The sequence below is a fragment of the Lissotriton helveticus genome, chromosome 2_2, assembly GCF_964261635.1.
Source record: "Lissotriton helveticus chromosome 2_2, aLisHel1.1, whole genome shotgun sequence".
Lineage (NCBI taxonomy): Eukaryota > Metazoa > Chordata > Amphibia > Caudata > Salamandridae > Lissotriton > Lissotriton helveticus.
The window spans coordinates 525,617,515-525,629,561 of NC_136060.1; positions in this window are offsets into that span (position 1 = coordinate 525,617,515).

A 12,047-nucleotide genomic window follows, 5' to 3' on the forward strand; every position below is an offset into this window, starting at 1 on the left:
GTCAGGGGGTCGGCGTGGCTTCACCGACGCGTGGGGAAAGGGCAAGTCCCTGTTCGGGCGCCATTATGTGGTAAATAAATAAATAATACCTCTCTTTTTTGAATGAATGAATGAATAACAGATAGCTCAATAAAATAAGAGTCAAGATTCGAGGTAGTAGGAGTTTTTGCAGGTTTATTACAGCATAAGGACAGGATCAGGACAACCTGCATAGGATGACCCAGCAGCTGCTGGGGCTTGGTCTGGGATGAGCGCGCTAACTTTTAATAACAATACATCAACTTATATACATAGCGCAAACACATAGTATTACATTGCAGTAGGCGTAGCAGTGGGTGGAGCAGAAGGCGTGACGCGTAGCAGTCGCGAAAGATAACAGTGAAAAGAGGTGTAACTGGGCGTATACATAGACATGTGGTGCAAACGTAACAGAATATGTCATGAATGGGCGGAATCATTGGAGGGGGCTACCTAAGGAGCCGAGACCTCTAACCTGGTGGTGCGCGTAAACTGGCAATGACGTGTTACTAGGAGAAGCTGGGGGCTACGAACTCTGTGCTAGGAGCAGAGACTAGAGTCTGGAGGGTCGGAGCGACATGTACCTAAACCCTATCTGGTATCTGATGTTTAGGGAACATGTTGATATAAACTAGAAGTCATGAGGGGAAAAGCTAACTTGATTCTAAGACTGGACCATGCATTATTCTACAGGTAGTGCGTGATGAAGAATATTAAATGACCCGTAAATGCAGTATTTCTCTAACATGGAGACGAGAAGGCTAGACAATGACGGAAACTATTGATGCAGTTCAGTAGCTTAGGAATGCAGAGAAGGAGGACTGAACTGATAGCTGGAACTATAACATACTTTTGGCAGACTCAGAGGCAGAACCAAGCTGCACCGGGCACTGCGAAGCAGGAAGTAAGTGAAGGGTCGAGGATACAGGTGGGGGCTGTATCGCTCCTTAGCGAGGCTTTTCAGGAGACAGGAGCTGAATCTGATGTCCGGGCCCTTTTGAGGCCTGGAAACGGGGACTTTATAATGGAATAACGTGCACACTAAGAAACGTGGCAACATAACTTTACCTAGGCCTGATATTCGTAGTATTCACGAGGACTGGAAAAGGACATACCAGAGGTGGACACAACTGTAATTGCGTCTTTAATCGGACATGGGGAATAACATATGCATATTGGTCATGCACACATAACATATGATGGATGAGGCGTAGGGACACAGAACATGGCAAAATTTACTTTTCCACAAATTGGTGCACAATCTTTTGACTGCCCTGACATTTCCTAAGAAGATAGCTATAGTGAAATGCAGTGCACATAAGAAAGTTATTGACAAAGTAGGGCAAGGAAATGCTTTAGCTGACCAAGTAGCACGAGAAACTGCAATGAGACCTGACTCCACTTCAATGTATGTTGTGAAGTCACAAGCAGAACGATGGCATGATGCTAGGAAAGAAGTGAGGGAAATACAGAGAGTTGCTTCTGATAAAGAACGAGAGCAATGGTCTGAAAATGGAGAACTGGATGATGAAGGTTGTTGGCGCAACAAACAAATGGATAGGTGGAAGTTGCCCACAGCTTTTGTCCAACCTATGGTTCAAATGGCACATGGGCTAGCACATGTTGGAGCTTCAGCGATTGTGAAATTGCTTGCGCAAGTTTGGGAGCATCCAGAGATTGCTAGCACGGCCAAGAGAGTGGTACAGACCTGTATGATCTGTCTTAAATACAACCCAGGGAAAGGAACACGGACTCCAGCAGGAGGATTTGAAATACCTACTGCACCTTTTGAAGTCCTGCAAATGGACTATATCCAACTTGAACGCTGTAATAATCTAAAGTACGTCTTGGTAGTGGTGTGTGCTTTCAGTAAATGGATTGAAGCCTACCCTACTAAGGACAATACTGCAATGACTACAGCAAAGGTGCTACTGAAGGAGTTTTTCCCTAGGTATGGTGTTTGTAGACTATTATGGAGTGATAACGGGCCTCATTTTATAGCAGACGTTATCAAGTACGTTCTGAGAGGTCTGGGGATAAAACAGAAGTTTCATGCAGTGTTCCATCCACAGTCGGCTGGCTTGGTGGAACGCTACAATGGAACACTGAAGCTTAAACTAGCAAAGATCCAGGCTTCCACTTCTCTGACTTGGCCCGACGCTTTGCCTTTGGCATTGTTGTCAATAAGATCAGTACCACACTCCCGAACTGGCCTTACACCGTATGAGGTGGTGTTTGGTCGTCCCATGAATATTTGGGGAGTGCCCAAACCAAGTTCCGTATATGATGTACCTTGTGTATTGATGAATGACTATCTGGCACAATTAACTGATAACTTGGTTTCTATTCATCAACAGGTTCGAGAAGCACTCCCTGACCGGTCCACAGGTGAGGGTCATAGTCTCCGACCCGGTGACTTCGTCCTCATCAAGGCGTTCGAGAGGACGAGTGGCCTGGAGCCCCGATGGTGCGGTCCCGAGCAGGTTCTGCTCGCAACAAGAACGGCCGTCCGAGTGACCAACCGGAAGAACTGGATTCACTCCCTTCATTGTCGCAGAGTGCAACCCGGATTGATGGAGCCTGCCGTGTTGACTGACCATCGAGAAATCCTGACTACAGAGAAAGGCCCTGCTGTGGTACCTGATGAGCAAGAGGAGTTCTTCCCGGACCCGACGACTTCTGGAGTAAGAAAATACAACCTTCGACCCAGGAAGAAGTTTTCTGCTGTTTAGACTGCTGTCAGAACGGCCTCTTGGTTGGTGCAACGGAGAGCCGATGAGGCAAGGGGGGGGGATCAGCCTTGCATTAGAGTAGTGACACCCGTCTTGGCCCGTTGGTGAAGAAAACAACAGCCGCCTTGGGGGAAGAGTTCTGACAGCCTTTTTTTTAGTTTCAGGAAGATTTGCGAGACATTTGTTCAACATGGAGAGAAAGAAAGTGATCTGCGCCTTCGGATTTATTGCTAGTGTGGCAGTTGTTGCCATTATCACGTGGTTTGTTGAGGATGTAATTCCTGCCCGTGATCTATATGTGGTTTCTACACCGGTGCCAGAGGAGCATTTCTTTTATACGCTCCCCTATCAGGAATCAAAACACCGCTTGTCCTTTGTAAATAACACCTTCATTCAGATGCTACATCATACCCACACTGCTACAAATGAAACAAATTGCTGGATATGTGGTATGATGCCAGCGCACCAGAAGAAGGGGGGAACACCGTTTATACCTCTCCCTTTCTCTCATAATGGTTCTTGTCGTGCCTGGTATACTCTTCTATTTGCCACAAGAAAGCCTGCTGTTGGAAGATTACTTTTTAGACTAAACAAAGAATGTCACCAGAATAAAGACGGCTATCCACAAGCCAATGGAACAATATGGGAGTGGGAAGAATATCGACCGGACAATGAGTCTACTCCCTACATTTTTACGAACACTAGAGACACTGTCGAAAGTGAAAAATTTGTGATCTCAGTTGCACAAGCACAAGCGGACTTATGCGTACAAAGTGTTGGGAACATCCCTGTAGGTGTTAGTGATTGTATTAAAGTCTTAAATATAGATGGTCTGAATAATAGCACATTTTTAGCATCCCATAATACATATTTTGTATGCGGTAATAGAGGATATTATCGATTACCAGCTGGCTGGTCAGGAGTATGCTATGTATCGTTTTTATTACCACCAGTGTTTTTAGCACCTGCCACTTATCATAAAGACTTGAAATTGTTGAATAATGCCACTGTGAATAGATACAAACGTACTTTATCTATCGATGATGTGGACCAGACCGATACTAGTTTGCAGCAATATGTAGATTTTAACCTAGGGTTATTCTTTTTTGTTGGAGCTGCCCTAAACAGTAGAAAGATAAGAAGATTAACTAGAGTTGTAGAGGCAGTGACCAACCAAACTGCTGCAGCACTAGGAAACGTAACTGAAGAGTTGCAAATTACTAGAATTGTTGCCCTGCAAAACAGAATGGTGTTAGATGTCATATTAGCAGAAAAAGGAGGAGCTTGTAGACTTATTGGAAGTAGCTGTTGTGTCTTCATCCCAGACAACTCGCCTTCTGTTTATAATGCCATAAATAAACTGCATAAAATAGCTGCTGACATACATGTTGATAATGGTACATGGACCTTCTCTAGTTGGTTTTGGACCTTATTTACTACATGGGGTTGGAAGATCCTCACTGGCCTTTGTATAATAGTAGTAATTCTTTTTTCTTGCTGTATGTGTATTCAATGTGGTCCTATGATATGTTCCCTTTGCATTACCTCTTGTATACCCAATAAGAAAGCTGTTTCCGAAGCTGCTTATCAAAAGAGTCTAACTAAAGAGATTTCTAACATTATGAGCATTGATATTCAAGATGAGTTTGATGACTACCCTATGAAATGGAATGGCTTCAGCTAACGCTGAAAGGGTCGTCTGTTGTAAATAAAACAACGGTATTATTAAGCATTAGCTGAAGCCATAATGCATCAGTCCAAATATCTAGTATAGGGATTCCATTTTGTATTTCGAGTCCACCATTTTTCATGCCCTACATTGCCATGTGCTCAATGTTCTGATTGTCCTACCTCTCTGCCAGTTACACTGTGGATTCTACCTAGCAACAGTTATTATTAGTCCTTCTTGAGAGTGTAGCGCATGCTCAGCAGAAGTAACAGTTGTTCCTTATTAGCATAGCCCTCCCATGTTCTAGAAATACTGTTAGCTCCACCCACTGATATATTTGGAAATGTCCTTACGTGGTTGCAACCTCTGTCTAAGCTGTAAGCTGAACCCCTTCCACTGTGTATAAAAGGGGCCATGTGCTTGTATTCAGTGTGCTACTCTGTACAATACTGTAGAAGTGTTGTGGAGGTTGTATCACCACCTTTAAAGGTTTATTAAACTATGTTTTTGTATTTCCAGTTTCCTTGCCAACTTCATTTGTAAGTCTAAGGACTTTGTACACAGAAGGGCGAACCCTTTCGGTACCTTTGGGCCTTGCTGAGGCCTGAACTCATCATAGGGTCTGGGGAATCGCTGGAGCTGTTCGGGACTAGCAGTGAAGAAGTCGGGAAAGGCCCGCGGGACTCGGGTGCAGTGTTTAAAGTGCACGCACTCACCAATGCAAAGTCTATGGTGCGTAAAAAGTACAAAGTTAGTTAGAAAGGAACCTTCCGAGTGACCTAGAAGGATGAAACTTCAGACACAGACACTAGAGGTGTGTACCAGTGTGGGAACACCGGCGGAGCTGAGTTACCTCACCCACAGGAAGCGGGTGCATAGGGTCGAAGTAGTGTCGGGTTTCATCACGCAGGTCGATGGTGCTTGGAGCTGAAGATGCTGCAGGCGGCTCGATGCGAAGAGTTCCGGTGGATACAAGGGTGGATCTGAAGAGGTGAAGACCTGAAAGCAGAGGGGACAATGTTCAAAGTCACTAGCCAGTGACTACCGTGGAACCAGAGTGGAACCAGGCGATGTCGGGTGCAAACAGGCGTCGAGGTGTAGCTTCTCTCTGCAGCCACGTGGACACGAGGGGTCGAAGACGTCCAGGAGTCGGTCACGAGCTGTCCCACGCAGGCTTCTCGCTGTTGACGGTGTCGGCAACTTGATTGGAGCAAACAGGCCTTGGCTAATGCAAGCCACGCAGGAATCGAAAAAGGCTTGTTACTCGGACCAGCAAGGTCAGAGCAGGTGCTCCTTTTTACAGGAGCGAGGGCAAGTCTGGCGCAACCAGACCCGCAGTGTAAGTTGAAGGTTTCGTCGCCAAGATGGCCGCTAGCCACGTGGCAATTGGCCGGGATGGCGCGTCGTGTGGCACAGTGCAAAAGGGCCCCACGCAGATCGTGGAGATGCTGGGGGGCTGATCTTCGGTGCAAGGGCTGCTCGAGGTTGGGGCTTCTCAAACCCCAAAGCACAGCATCGAGGGTGCCTCTGATGCTGCACAGTCAGCGTTTCGGGGGTCTTCCAAGAGGTCCGGTCCCACGTCTCTCGGTGCCTCCACGGGTTCCTTCTTTGCAGGGACTGTGGATCGGGCGGTGAGAAGTCTGGGAGTCTGGGTCTTGTCAGGCTCTGGGCTCGGGCTCCGGCGGGAGGCAGCGGCAAAGCAGACGTCGAGTTGCTGGTTGGTGCCTGTATTCACAGGGTGGTCACTCCTTGGCCACAAGGGAGATTCTCTTCCGTCTTCTGTGCAGCAGAATGTCGAAGTCCAGTCTTCTTCTGTATTTCAAGTTGATTCAGGATGATCTGCAGTCTCAGGACACAGCTCCCACTCTTATTCGAATCTGGGGGGCCGGATCACCTACTAGGTCCCTCCTCTGGGTGGAACCAGGAAGGGGGGTGGTTACACCCCCTTTCCTTTGTCCAGTTTCGTGCCAGGACTGGGGCTGGAAAGCCCCAGCACCGGTTTGAACTGGCCTATGCACAGGGACACTTTGTGTGCCCCAGGCATGTCTGATTCTATTCAGCCCTGTCCTACCCAATACACAAAATCCTGTCTGGAGTGGTGCTAGCACCTCCCCAGGCAGGAAACCCTTTGTCCAAGCTGCCCTCGCTGGAAGGACTCCCAGCAGCAGGAGGTCAGACTTGTGTCTGTGGTGGCAGCATCCATTTTGTGATGCTGAGGCTCTGTTTAACTTTAACCGGGGTTCAGGTTAGGTACATGTCGTGTCCCTCTAGAAGGGTGGAATGCTACCCCCGTCGCCAGAATTGGCGAGGGGGTAGTATTCCAATTCGTATGACACCTTACTCGACATGTTTTGATAAAGCCAAATCCAAGATAGCATTTAACCGCGAGGTTCATAATGCACTTAAGAGTATATGGTATGGCAATATCATGAAACAGCTAAAGGACATGGTTCCGAAAGCTGCAGACAGGCTCAGCTCATGCCAGAGCACCATCTCACATATTTACAAGCACTCTGCCTCCAGGATTGATGAGGCCTTCCATAGGAGTGACTGATAGGAACATATGTGTCCATTTTAGGTTAGGTATAGGCATACTACACCTAAGTAAGGGGTGGTTACACCGACTTACCCCAGCTGAGTGATCAGCCAGTTGTGTCAAATATGGAGGCCAGGCCAGGGGTGGCACAATACATGCTGCAGCCCGTGGTAGGCCTTGGAAGCACCTATGCCCTGGGTACCTGGGTACACTGTTACAGGGGCCAATAAGGTGTGCCAATTCCAATTGTGTATGTACCTAAGGTACATGGAGTCCATTTTAAGGAGAGAGCAATTAGCCTGGGGCCCTGGATAGCAGGATCCCAGGCCAACTAAAGTCAAAAACCAGCTAAACACCAGGCAAAAAGTTTGGGGGTAACCATAGTCAGATATCCACCTTCCTACATTAAAGATTCGCAAAAAAATTGCGAATTTTTACCTACATTCCAGTTTGCTATTCTCAAATAGCGATTCCTTAAAAATCGCAATTTGGGAATCGCAAAATGGAAATTACCTACATATGCCCCCTGGTACGTCCCCTTCCGGGGAAGTTTCCAGGCCACTTAGATCTTGTTGTTTTTCAAACATTCTATCCAGAGGCATTGCCCGGCTTGAAAGACTCACCAAAGTGTATTTTTCCCAAGCTCTATTTCACATGGGTATAAATGTCACCACATCATCAATACAAAATCATATCATAACACCAACCATACACATATCCCAGACACTCTTCCCTTGACTCTAGAGTGCCGCCGTCCATTGATGCATTCTAGAGACTTGCGGGTGAGCGGGTGTGAGGCAACAAGGGTGGTTGTGATATCAGGAGGCTCGATGTACGAGCACGGCTGCAGGGTGAGAGCCAGGTGCAAGGAACAAACCTGGTGAAAGGAATCAGGGGATGACCAATGGATGGAAGGAGGAACTGGGACGTGGAAAGGGGAAGGCCAGGGAAACCAGCAGATACAAGACGGGGCACAGAAAAGCCAGGAAGGGAGCATGGATCCGAGCCAAGAATGCAGATATAAAAGGGTCAAGATAACCGTAGAATCCAGGAACTAAGCTAGTTAACAAATAAACTCCACCACAAAGTGAGCTAGGAAGGGTCTGGTGACAGAGGGAACTGCAAGGATAACAATCAAGCAGGGATGTGGGACAGAAACCTGGACTGGAGTGTGAAGACACATCAAGTAGGCAAGGTGGAGATGCGTATGGTTTCCTACACGGATATAAAGGGTGGTTCCCAAACGGCCCTTGTAAACGACATCTAGTGGCAGGACGGTAGAATCCTGACAACTATGGCGTCCCTCAGAGGCCTGAATTAGTCAGCATCTCCCGAACCCCTTACCAGCCCTATTACAAAAGGTGGCAGTGGCCTACAACATACAACATTGCTGAACAATCCTGTTGAAATTCAGGTCCTACGTCACATACCGGAGTGAATATTAAATGTTAAACATACAAGTAGTCCAGAGACTAGTCACGGAAGACATGAACGCATACAGCAATCACATCAATAGAACGTCTTGAGGGCTTATCATAGGTTACTTCTTAGGGTTTCATAATACTTATGAGACCCTACCCCCACCTAGAATAATAGCACACTGTTATGGGCCTGCAGACTGTCACAACCACGCCTGTGACGTCACTCAGGGATTCATAGTGGCTATTTTTACATCTCTCTAAAATGCAACCAATACCACAAAGCTCTCCACGCCTATTCAACGATTAATTTGCTTACTAAGCCTTGAAAAAGTCCATAGGATGAAACACGTGTTGGAAGAAGTTCTTGACATCTATACAAATATATTTGAGAGGAACGATACAACTAACCTACTCAAGAAAAGATTGAAACAGTTAATATATACTACAAAAACATGGATTGTGACCTACGGACAATGGCAAAAATACCAGTCGACCGCAACATGGTCCAAATAACCCGAGCCCCTTCAACAATCTCGAGAGACATCAGAAATCCAGTGATAAGCACAGGCTCAGTCCTATCATTGATGGCGCATTTTAACAACGTCACAAAAAGTGCCCTCTACACAATGAAGAACTGTGCCGCATCTTCGATAACAACAGAAACCTCAGGCCATTCTCACGCTCCAAATCTTCAGGCTGGACTATGCCAACAGCCCTCGGTGCACCCAGATTCAACAGACACAAAATACAACTGATCCAAAAATGCTGCTCAAGACTTCTCTGCATTCACATAACTTTTTTAGGTCAAGCTAGAGAGAGCATGCACTGTCTCTTTGAGACCTGCTGTAATCAGTCAGTGGACTTCAAGTCCATCCCATTTCTTGCCATTGCTTTTGATTTGTCTGTGTCAGTGTCCTTTAAAAATCCTTGCTTGCTAGTGGTCAGTCCTGACTCTTTGTCCCTCCTTTCTCTCTTCTGTTCCTCTCTTAGAGCAGGAACTTATTACTGTCTCATTCTGCTATGGTTCTTTATCTGTACTTTGAGGGACTATTTTGTTTCTTGGTTTCCTGCTATGTTACTGTTTGCCTGTGTTTAGCTTCAACGGCCTACCTGCTTTTATTCACTTATAACATTCTTCCTACCACCTCCTCTTAATGCCACAGTTGTGTTTCTGCTGTCTTTTTAACTGCTGCCTCCCCCACTGTGGCTCCAGTTCCGTTGCTTGTATTTTTGTAATTTGACTTTTAGCAGTTTTTGATCTCCACCGCCATTTGGGTTTTTTCTAGTAGGTTACTTGCTTGGTTTGGGCTTTCTTTTAAGGGGGATTGGGCTATTTTTTTTGGGTGCCCCCTGCAAAGGGTTGGCATCCTGCCCCTTCTCTTTTCTGGCTTTTCATTGGTTCTTGGACGGGCCACTTACTTTTCCTCCAGTTCTATTGGCTGTGGCACATTTTCTTGCATTCCCCAATGCTTGCTAAGACTTGTACCCATTCAGTAATCTTCATTGCCCCTTAATTCAACATCTGCAATGAGCTACTGGCCTATGAGGGCATGGTAGAATCATGGAGTGTGGTGACATAAGTGCTATCAAGCCAGATCTAAAAATCTGCTCTGGGTGGCGTTATTCAAACATGAAACTACGTCATCTGAGCGCTCTTGAAACTTATATATCTGACGTAAAGGTGCTGTGGTTTGAGTCTTGCTTTTGTTTTCACAACTGAATAAAGGGCCAGATGCATACATACAGTCAACATATTGTCAGACTACACCATTTGCTGCGCTAACGTAAAGTCAAATGTGCAGTGTTATCGTACTGAATGCCGTGAATTAATTTACAACGAGTGACAGACAGAGCCTGAATGCAACATGGATGCGCAGTGCCCAGATAAGCATTTACAATTGCAGCAAGGAAGCGCCACCATTCTGGGTCCTTTTTCTATTGCTCCGACGTCATCACCGAGCGCCGTAGTGGGAGATGGCGCTGTTAGGACTTTGGCAGAGTTGGGGTTGGGCTGCAGTAATTTGGCCCGAAGGGGTGCCTCCGCAGGGGGTCAGACTGAGCAGCAGGGTCAGAGCTGCAGGTTAGTAATTAGGAAAGGGTCGGATTATCCCCTCTGGACAGAGCTGTATCGACAGCCACTCTCCCTATGGCATTTACCATCCAAGTCAAGTAACCTAGACTTCAATGGCCTAGCTGACTCCCTGCTCACTTGCCCATCAAGGATAGGTGGTTATCTGACTGTTTCAACCTCCCGAGCTTCCTCCCTCCCCTTCAAGATGGCTTACATCTTTATGCATCCTTATGTCCTGCTATGTAATATATGCCTAATTATAATGCTTTGTTTATACATTTATGCAGCCTTATGTCCCGCTATGTAATATATGCCCAATTATAATGCTTGGCTTATATCTTTATGCATCCTTATGTCCTGCTATGTAATATATGCCTAATTATAATGTTTTGCTTATATCTTTATGCAGCCTTATGTACTGCTATGTAATATATTCCCAATTATAATGCTTGGCTTATATCTTTATGCATCCTTATGTCCTGCTATGTAATATATGTCTAATTATAATGTTTTGTTTATACATTTATGGAGCCTTATGTCCTGCTATGTAATATATGCCCAATTATAATGCTTTGTTTATACATTTATGGAGCCTTATGTCCTGCTATGTAATATATGCCCAATTATAATGTTTGGCTTATATCTTTATGCATCCTTATGTCCCGCTATGTAATATATGCCCAATTATAATGCTTGGCTTACATCTTTATGCATCCTTATGTCCTGCTATGTAATATATGCCTAATTATAATGTTTTGCTTATATCTTTATGCAGCCTTATGTACTGCTATGTAATATATTCCCAATTATAATGCTTGGCTTATATCTTTATGCATCCTTATGTCCTGCTATGTAATATATGTCTAATTATAATGTTTTGTTTATACATTTATGGAGCCTTATGTCCTGCTATGTAATATATGCCTAATTATAATGCTTTGTTTATACATTTATGGAGCCTTATGTCCTGCTATGTAATATATGCCCAATTATAATGTTTGGCTTATATCTTTATGCATCCTTATGTCCCGCTATGTAATATATGCCCAATTATAATGCTTGGCTTACATCTTTATGCATCCTTATGTCCTGCTATGTAATATATGCCTAATTATAATGTTTTGCTTATATCTTTATGCAGCCTTATGTACTGCTATGTAATATATTCCCAATTATAATGCTTGGCTTATATCTTTATGCATCCTTATGTCCTGCTATGTAATATATGCCTAATTATAATGCTGGGCTTATATCTTTATGCATCCTTATGTCCTGCTATGTAATATATGCCTAATTATAATTTTTTGCTTATATCTTTATGCAGCCTTATGTCCTGCTATGTAATATATTCCCAATTATAATGCTTGGCTTATATCTTTATGCATCCTTATGTCCTGCTATGTAATATATGCCTAATTATAATGCTGGGCTTATATCTTTATGCATCCTTATGTCCTGCTATGTAATATATGCCTAATTATAATGCTGGGCTTATATCTTTATGCATCCTTATGTCCTGCTTTGTAATATATGCCTAATTATAATGTTTTGCTTATATCTTTATGCAGCCTTATGTCCTGCTATGTAATATATTCCCAAT